Consider the following 926-nt stretch of genomic DNA (forward strand, 5'->3'; position numbering starts at 1 on the left):
TGCACAATTGAAAACAAGCTAGGAAATGCACACATGGTGGAAGCTGGAAAGCAGAATCAGCTTCTCTGCTATTCACAGAAATCTGAATGGAGAAAAGGGGCAGAATTTAAATGGAATCTTCCCTACGACACTGCAAAGTTAAGCTAGGGAAAGTACAAAAACACAAATACAATCAGGTGTCATGGAAGCAAAATGACAACACCCAGAAAGGGAGATCAACCATGCCCCAAATGTATTATGTTCTCAGACACATGGTAATCAAAAAGATCAAGAAAAAAGTTTGTTCTTAAGGATGAATTATCAATCAAGGCTCAAAAAGAAAACCACCACCCATCTGCTGACTGTTGAAACCACATGTCAGCTCAGCAGCTTCCAAAAGCATTCCTTAAAAGCAAAGGAACCAGGGTTCCTTAAACTATACTCCCCACTCATGCCACTTGGTTGACTTCTCCATGCCACCACAGAGGAGAGACTGCTGCAGGGCAGGTATGACTGTCATCCCTCACCATACCAAAAAGCTTCCAGCAACCTGACTGCACTCAAAAGTGTTCAGTGACAGGTCAGAGCAAGGCACCATTCAAATCACTAAACTCCGAGAGCAACGGGCAGCATAGCTTTGTGCCCAGCCACATAACCCCCACATTCTCACAGCAAGTGAGGCTCACGTCAAGCACATTAAACACTGAAGACCTCCTATGGTGTACTTTCAACTTTACCCTCTTCAGCCTTCGCTACGTTTCATAATTTGGGAATGTATCGATTACATCTTTTTTGTGTTCCTATATGGAAAATTAAAACATCATCAGAAATTACTTGGTTTTTCTCCTGCCTACCCAAGGCAGATACTCAAACCAACTCACAACGCCAGTTTTAAAGCCCGTAGCTGCACTAACATCCAATACCTTGGTTTGTCTTTGTCACTCTTT

Source organism: Phaethon lepturus, unplaced genomic scaffold (genome assembly GCF_000687285.1).
Source record: "Phaethon lepturus isolate BGI_N335 unplaced genomic scaffold, ASM68728v1 scaffold392, whole genome shotgun sequence".
NCBI classification, from domain to species: Eukaryota; Metazoa; Chordata; class Aves; order Phaethontiformes; family Phaethontidae; genus Phaethon; species Phaethon lepturus.